This window comes from Bos mutus, chromosome 3 (assembly GCF_027580195.1).
Source record: "Bos mutus isolate GX-2022 chromosome 3, NWIPB_WYAK_1.1, whole genome shotgun sequence".
In the NCBI taxonomy this organism is placed as follows: Eukaryota; Metazoa; Chordata; class Mammalia; order Artiodactyla; family Bovidae; genus Bos; species Bos mutus.
The window spans coordinates 53,865,027-53,873,209 of NC_091619.1; the positions used below are offsets into that span (position 1 = coordinate 53,865,027).

At 42.4% G+C, this 8,183-nt stretch overlaps 1 pseudogene; it reads right to left on the reverse strand.

Annotated features, from left to right (window-relative positions):
* Positions 1-1,651: 1,651 nt before the first annotated feature.
* LOC102278200 (POU domain, class 5, transcription factor 1 pseudogene) lies at positions 1,652-5,737 on the reverse strand (annotated as a pseudogene).
* Between the last annotated feature and the right edge of the window lie 2,446 nt (positions 5,738-8,183).

The following is an 8,183-nucleotide window of genomic DNA, read 5'->3' on the forward strand; positions in this document are numbered from 1 at the left end:
GTCATCAATAAGCAGTTTACTTTCATTACATAATGAAGGCCCCACGTGATCTAAATCATAAAAGAAAATAGACGAACCACAAGCTGGTTCTCATGTGGTATACTTTGATTTGTTTTCCTATTTCAGTTCCCCTACAATTTCTAGCCCTAATTCTAGCAACTAGTTACATGATCTTAAACAAGTAACTTAGCTTTTGTAAACCTTGATTTTTTCTCACATGTACAATTCCTTTGGCTAATGTTTGGAAGATTTTTTTTAAAACCTCAAAAATATACTTTCAGACAAGCGTAAATCTTTTCAGATTCACTGTCTTCAAAGAGCCTCAGGACATTTGCATTATGGTTGATCAGGCAGGACAGGATCACACAGGGTCGGAGGCTGCCCAGTCTCAGCATCAGGAGTTTTCTACTCACCTGGAGAGCCCCTGGAGTCTGGTCCTGAACAAAGACACATTATCTGGACCTGGCATTATTTACCCAGCTCAGAACACAGCGGCAGTCTTGGCGAGAGAGGAGGTTGGAGACTGCTTTTGTGGCACTTGCTGCTGCTTTATGGGTTTGCATTTGTCGTGCTAGGATTTTCTTTTCATCTCTTTTCTTTCTTTTTCCTTTTCTAATTGACACAGTGCCTGTACATTTAAATACTTGCAACTGGGTGTGGACATCTTGTATAATAGCTGTATTGGTTATAATGGCCTGTAACAGAAGTGAGTGATTGAGACCCAGGAAGAATGTACTAAAAATGAACCCCCATATTTGATGTTTTCTCTATAACAAAAAAAATAGCCTAACTATTTAATTAAGAACAATGATCAATTATTATATAACTGAAAAAATGTTGGATAACATTTAATATATATGTGTGTGTGTATATATATGGCACTCAAAGCTTTTGAATTCTTTTTCCCCTAAACCGGATTTTTCAGTCTCTGCTTTAGTTATTTTGGCTGTTTGTTCACATGAACTTTCTTTCACAAACAGCCAGTATTCTGAAGTCTTTTGCTGACCAGATCAAATACTTCAAGACGGGTGACATCAAAAGGCCTTGTTTAGATAAATGGGCTTCTGAAGTAGCAAGACTACAGGCATATGTTGATATCATGACAGAATATTTTTGAATGTAAGTTTTTTTTGTTTTGTTTTGTTTGTTTTGTTTGGGTTTTGTATTTTTTAAGTGCCCCCAAATCCTCATGCTCACAGGCTGACAGGTCCTCCACCTCAGCATTCCTCCTCTGGATTGTTCGGGTTCCTTACTTCTGGTAAGGATGTGGTAGGATGGGACATCCCTGGTGGTCCAGTGGTTAAGGATCTGCTTTCCAATGCAAGGCACATGGATTCGATTCCTTGTCCGGGAACTAGGATCCCACATGCCCTGGAGAAAGTCCGAGTGCCATAGCCAAGACCTGACACAGCCAAATAAATTAATTAATTAAAAAAAAAAAGTGGCAGGACACATTCATTAACACTGAAGGAAGCTTTGTTTTGTTTTTAGGTCCCAGGCCTTCATATAAGAACAAAGTGAGGAGTGATGTGGGGATTAAAGTTAAGAACATCATCCTACTTCACCTTCCCTCCAACCAGTTTCTCCAAACTCCCTGCCCCCACACCCTTTGTGTTCCCAATTCCTTTCTTAGTGAATGAAGAACTTAATCCTAAAGCCCTGGTACAAACCCCAGGGTTCTCTCCGTAGCTCTCCCTTCCTCTCCCCCCACACCCCATTCCCGGGGAGAGTGGGCACCTCGGTTTGAATGCACAGGAGAGCTCAGGGTGGTGACAGACACCGAGGGAAAGGCCTCACCCTCAGGGACTGGGATGTAGGGGTACAGCATACTGACATGAGGGCTCCAATTGCCTGGGGTACCAAAATGGGGCCCTGGCGTCAGAGGAACGGATGCGGATACCCCTGAGAAGGCAGACCCAGCAGCCTCAAAATCCTCTGGTTGGAAATAGTTGCTGCTTGATTGTTTGCCCTTCTGGCAATGGTTGCAGAACGACACCGGAACCACGTCCTTCTCTAGCCCAAGCTGCTGAGCGAAGTGGCTGATGTGCTGCAGAGTGGGCTTCGGGCACTGCAGGAACATGCTCTCCAGGTTGCCTCTCACTCGATTCTCCATACTAGTCCACTTTCTCTTCTGGGCGTGCACTAGGGCCTCTGCCTTGCATATCTCCTGCAGATTTCCTTGTTGTCAGTTTTCCTCCACCCACTTCTGCAGCAGAGGCCACAGCTTACACGTATTCTTTGAAACTGAGTTGCAAAGCCTCAAATTGACAGGTAGACCTTTGGCTGAACACCTTTCCAAAAAGTGAGCCCAGGTGAGCCCCACATTGGTCTGGGTATATCCCAGGGTGACCCTCTTCTGCTTTAGGAGTTTGGCAAATTGTTCCAGGTCTTTCTGAAGAGCTTTGATGTTCTGGGACTCCTCAGGATCCGCTCCAGTTTCTCCTTGTCCAGCTTCATGGCACCTGGTCCAGGGAGGCCCCCTCGGAGTTGCTTTCCACCCTGGCTCCCGCCTCGCCCTCGGGCTGAGGCACCCTCCAGGACACCTTGGGCACCAGCCCCACTCTAACCTGCGGTGCACAGCAGGCCATCCCTCTGCACAAGTCATAGGGTGGGGGCACAGGGGAAGCCCCCACACCTCGTGCTGGGCACAAGCTCCAGCCAGATTCCTGACCCACCCGGAGGCCCTTGGAAGCTCATCCAGGTCCGAGGATCAACCCAGCCTGGCTGTGGCCCTCCCTGCCGATGGCCTCCACCGCCCAGCAGGGGCGAGAAGGCCTGAAGGAAGCTTTAAAAATCCATTAGTAGACTAATAAAAATCTTTTTTCGGGAAACAACTATGAAGGTACTTTTTATGTCTTCTTTGTGATTAGGGGTGAGAGAAAGAAACATATGTTTTTGTATATATATATATATATAAGTTTGTACTTAAAAACTACCCCCTGAGTTCTTGATTATCTCAAGGTGAAGACAGTGTTAAATTACTTGTGGTGACAGCCCGTCAGATTGAATATATAGCAGAAGGACAAGGTAAAGGGTAAAATGGATTCAATGTAGAGGGAGCTGTGGGTTTGAGACTGCCCTAAAGGAGCAGACAAGGGAGGTGGGGATGGTGTTCCGCCTTAATAAAACCCCACCTGTAGAATGTGGATGGCTTTCTTTTGATTCCAAACTGGAGTCTCTCTTCTCTGTGGTGATTGGCGTATAGGGACTGGTACTCCTATGAACACACATGAAGGAAACAGGCATCTTAAAAGATGAGGATTTATGTTCTCAGAATAAACATTGGGAAGTATCAAGTTCACCCCCCCTGGAAACTACAAGGGTCTGTTGTTATATGATAGGACCTGGGTTTACTCAGAACTCACAGGACATGTAAGGTTTTAAAGCAGATGTAGTTGGTAAGAAAATGGTAGCAATATACACCAAAGGGACTAGAAGGGAGGATGGAATCAGATAAACTCCTTAAAGCATTAGAGATTTTTGAGTCTACAGTTGCACTGACTAATTTGGTAGCCGCAGTGGCTATTGAGCATTTGAAATGTGGCTGATCTGATTTGAGATGTGCTGTAAATGTAAGATGCAAAATGTCTTCAAGAAAATAGGTTCTGAAGACTTAGTTATCAAAAAGAATGTAAAATGTCTTGTTAATAAAGGTTTCATACTGCTTATATGTGAAAATAATAATATTGTGGAAATGTGGGACTAAATAACATACTGAGTTAATTTCACCTGTTTCATTTATGTTTTTTCTAATATGACTATCAGAAAATTTTAAATTATTTATGCAAGAAAATTTTATATTACTCACATTTACAATGTACATTATCTTTCTATAGGGTAGGACTGCCCACAGAAGCAAGCCCTCTGTATTTGAATGTGGGTAGATATAAGAAGGATGCTTATGTTAAGAATTTTAAAACCTGTGTTTCCAAAATAAATTCTGTAAGATGGTGTAACAACATAGTTTATTATGACGTGAAATTGGCTATGCCATTGGTTAAGTAGCTTATCCCACGCCTTAATAACACTATTCAATAAAATCCCATGTATGTATTGGCTTGGAATAGAACTGTCCTATACCTACCAAAATGAAAAGAAGAGAAGGAAAGGATATAAAGAAACTGTGTTAACACTGGGGAATAGAAGCCATTCATTCAATACATAAAAGTACTTTTCGGCAACTCCCACAATTAGAGAAATTTCAGAAACAATTAAAGGATTTGGAAGTCCCCGACGATTCATTTTGAGAAAGTCTATCGTCTTAAAGAAACCTCCAGGAGAATCAAAGAAGCATATGCTTTAATGGGATTTTTGCTATTTGAGGACTGTGTTCTAGGTAATTTCCAACATGCTGAGCATTTCCCCTCATTTTTCTCCAAGAGAGTCCTGCATGAATTGGGTCTTCAAAGAGAAAATTTTTTATTTCCATATGAAGTCACTCAATGTCCCCTCCACGTTAACCCATCCTTCAAGGAAAGACACCTTCTCCGAAGACTGTTCTACCACATCGCTCATCACTCCCGAGATGTTTTTCAGTCCCAGTGTAATTATCTCCATGATGGAGGAGGCTCCAGATGCATTTATTTGCCCCTCTCTGTGACTGGAAAATGTATTCCATATTCAGTTAAAGTCAGTAATTAAAACGACCTAATCTGCGTTCACTTTGTAACCACCGGCTGAAACTCCCCCTCTGTCAACCCCAGAGGTGGGAGGGCTGCTGCATTTAAACCCACACTGAAGATCTCCGATTGGCTGGTGCACAGTTAGAACAGGTGAAATAATCTAATCTGGAATATTGCTCTCCTCACCTTTTTTTAATAAAGATTTGCCTCACCACAGACCTTAATATAACAGCAGTAAAGGCAAGAGAGGAAATTGGAAACACGGCCAGGAGTGTGCCTTATGGTTCATAACAGCCCCAAATTGTGACTGTTTATTAAAACTAACACCCTTTTGTGAGTGAGGGTGTGGATCAAAATATCCAGTGGTTTCTCTTCTTCAATATTCCCCTTTTTTATAGCACTGAGTTTAAGTTTCAGTTTTAGAGTTTCATTAAGTTTTTAAAATTGTTTCTGACTGAAACATTGACTTAAAAAGGCAACTTGTCCGTAATTTGTCCCTGTTCCTTATTTCCATTATTTATTTCAATCCGTAGGAGATGTCTATGGATGGATGACCTCTTGGGCCACTGGGACAAGAAAGAGTTAAGGCAAGTGAAGGACCAGAGGAGACAGAAGTCCAGAGAACTGCCTCACAAAATACAATTAAGGGCCTTTCCCAGGCCCATGGCGCTCTGGTGCTGCCAGAGGTAAGGAGGCCGAGCACAATGTTCTCCTTGTCCACACACCTCCCTTTTGTTTCAGCAGCATTTTGCCTCCCACACATGCAAAAGTTTGAATTTCCTGTTGGCTCTGAGGTGAGATTTATAACATTTATTAAGGTTACTATTCATTGTGAATTTACTGGGCAATAAGCCTAAGAGCTTTTAGGGGTTTAATTGCCTATGTTTACGGGGCTTGCAAAGCTCCCCGCAGAGTCACTGTCAGCCAGGTTGGCCAAATGTGGACTTCTTGGAGTGCCTGGGGCACATGTCCTAGTCCAAGGGGAAGGTCAGGGAGAGCTGAAGGGCTCAGAGGAGACAAAGCCCTCAGGGCATGAGATTGGTTTTTCTGCTCTGGCTGTTTTGGTCCACTTCCCATTGGCTCATCTACCTCATTCTGGCCAAGTCTGAAGACATATTTGAATGTCCCATTCTCTCCAGGAAGAAAGAGAAATAATTTGAAATAATTGCATGAGGGAAGGAGAGAGGGAAAGAAGGGCTGGCAGTGGAAGTAAACACATGTTGCAAACGTAGTATGGGCTACATAAACTGTTTCATGCGTGTTGTCACATTTAGTCTTCACAGCAGTCCTGTAAGGCAGGTATTATTACTCCCACTTTACAAATGAGGAAATTGAGGCTTAGAGAATGAAATCACTTGCAGAAAGGAAGACAGCTAGTGAATGGAAGAACCAGGATTTCAACTCCATTTTTCTGTGGCCTCCCAGTGCTGGTTGGGAGCTCCACATTTCATTCACTCTCATTTAACCTAAGCAATGGGTTCAGGTGTGTCGTCAGGACATTTGTAAGTACAAGGTTACACTTACTTTTAAGATGGTGGGTTTGTTTTATTGCAGAAAGGTAGCTTTTTTGCAACAGCCTTAACCCTTGACCTCACCAAACCCTTGTAGAATGGAATGAATGCACAAGAGTGGAATAAAGTCAACTGAGTAAGGCTGTGGGCCGGGCAGGACAAAGGAACTGTAAAGGGTCTGTCAGTCTCTGAGAGGGAGAGCTACTGAGGTAGTTCACTAATTTGATAAGAGTGGGAAAAAGTTCTGGTTCATTTCATCCATTCATTTATTCAACAACTATTTGGTATGCATTTACTGTGTGCTAAGCACTGCATTAGGCATGAGGGATGCTAGATACTTCAGCACTCTGCCTGCTTCCTTCCTGCTGTGCAGAGGCCACAGGATGCTGCTCACACCCTGTCTCTTAAGCTGCTGCTGCTGCTGCTAAGTTGCTTCAGTCATGTCCGACTCTGAGTGACTCCATAGACGGCAGCCCACCAGGCTCCCCCGTCCCTGGGATTCTCCAGGCAAGAACACTGGAGTGGGTTACCATTTCCTTCTCCAGTGCGTGAAAGTGAAAAGTGAAAGTGAAGTTGCTCAGTCGTGTCTGACTCTTAGCGACCCCATGGACTGCAGCCCACCAGGCTCCTCCATCCATGGGATTTTCCAGGCAAGAGTACTGGAGTGGGGTGCCATTGCTTTCTCCACCTGTCTCTTAAAGGCTTTTTCAAATCTACCCAAGTTCTGTCACAGTGACAAATTTCTCAGGTTTCTTAAAGAGATGGTTTAACAAAGGGAAGAAACAAAGTGATAGAAGTAAAAAGTTGATGAGCAGACAGTGTACTCTTTATGTGAAAAAAATAAACAAACATATATACATATACACACATTTGTATATAGACATAGTGCTGGGCTTCCCAGGCTGCACGGGTGGTGAAAGAATCTGCCTGCCAATGCACGAGACGCCAGAGATGTGGGTTTGATCCCTGGGTCAGGAATATCCCCTGGGGTAGGAAACGGCAACCCACTCTAGAATTCTTGCCTGGAGAATTCCATGAACAGAGGAGTCTGGCAGGCTACAATCAATGGGGTTGCAAAGACTCAGACACAACTGAGTGATCACACACACATACATAATGTGCTCTTCATATCTTCACATGAAATAAATAAATTAGTAATATATACATATACATACACATACATAAAGATGCATGTGTTCACACCTGTGTGTGTAAAATTAGCCTGATGTACAGTCCAAGACACCATTACCAATTTGATTGGTCTTATAACGGCAAAAAACCTACTGGCACAGAGGACTAAGCGGTGGAGCCATCATCGTTGGAAATGTATTGTTCAGGACATTTGTTAACTTCTTGATGCGGCAGGAGAAGTTGAATCAGATTCAGTTATTCAGTTGAAGAATAAATTGGAATATTTCGGTGCATTTCTTAAAAAAAAAAAGCCACTTTAAGCTTATGTATTAAAATGACAAAGTCTTAAATAGGGGTCTCTTTTTCTAAACAAAAGATATGCAAATTGCAATTCAAGATTTATATTATGATAAAAACTGAAATACAAAAGAGTCATTATCCTGCAAAATGTAAAAGTACATTGCTTCATGAGTCTATAATGATATAATGGGATATTGATGTAATAAAAGGTGTCAGAAAGGAGACAATGACCTTAAAATTTTAAGTCAGAAACATTAGAATTGAACAGTAAGTATCTACCCACCTAACTATCCATCTAGCTATTGCATATTTTAGAAATTTGAGGTAAGGAACAGTGTATTTTTATCTGCTGATGGTATAGCCATAATAAGGGGTTTGGGATTAGAGAATGGGAATTATTTTTCACATAACCATTCCAACTCTGAAACTGGATAAAGATTTTACCTTGAATATTAGATTAATAGGACTATCTTTTCTAAAAATCAGTGGTGTGTTATGAGGCTTGGAAATCATTCCTGGCCTAGCCACAGGACAGCAAATGTCAGGGACGCCAGTTCTCCCTGCCTAAGTATGAAAGACTCGCTCACAGTGAGTTTGCAAGGACTCTTAGTTTTTAAGA